Genomic DNA, 390 nt, shown 5'->3' on the forward strand with positions numbered 1-390 from the left:
TCAGAGACACTCTCAGGATTAACCAGTGGTCAGTCCTGTTACACTGGCTGATTGTGTATTTTTCATTTTCTAAATCGCATCGAGTATAGCTTGTAGTATTTACAATATTTCTTTGTATTTCTTACCCGACAGAGGTCTCTTTGTGAACTGTTGTGACTACCTGTACATTTCTAATTGTAATCTGTTGTTTATGGCAGATTGATTTCCATTTCTGCTAAATGTTTATTTGAAGACATAATAACCAAACGTGATAGTGACAGAATACAGAACTATATTTTGGGAGAGGATGTGACCATACTTTGGGAAATTAATAGTAATGGCACCAAACATTTCTGATATCTGAGGTCTTCATAATTCCCAACAAAGATGGAACAGAAGTGAGATGTCTCA

General features: G+C 35.6%; 1 protein-coding gene across 1 annotated transcript in view; it reads right to left on the bottom strand.

Moving 5' to 3' along the window:
• LOC116687811 (polymeric immunoglobulin receptor) overlaps window positions 1-390 on the bottom strand; it is a gene marked incomplete in the record, with an annotated part of 13,335 nt that overhangs the window by 4,903 nt on the left and 8,042 nt on the right.

Source organism: Etheostoma spectabile, chromosome 4 (genome assembly GCF_008692095.1).
Source record: "Etheostoma spectabile isolate EspeVRDwgs_2016 chromosome 4, UIUC_Espe_1.0, whole genome shotgun sequence".
Lineage (NCBI taxonomy): Eukaryota > Metazoa > Chordata > Actinopteri > Perciformes > Percidae > Etheostoma > Etheostoma spectabile.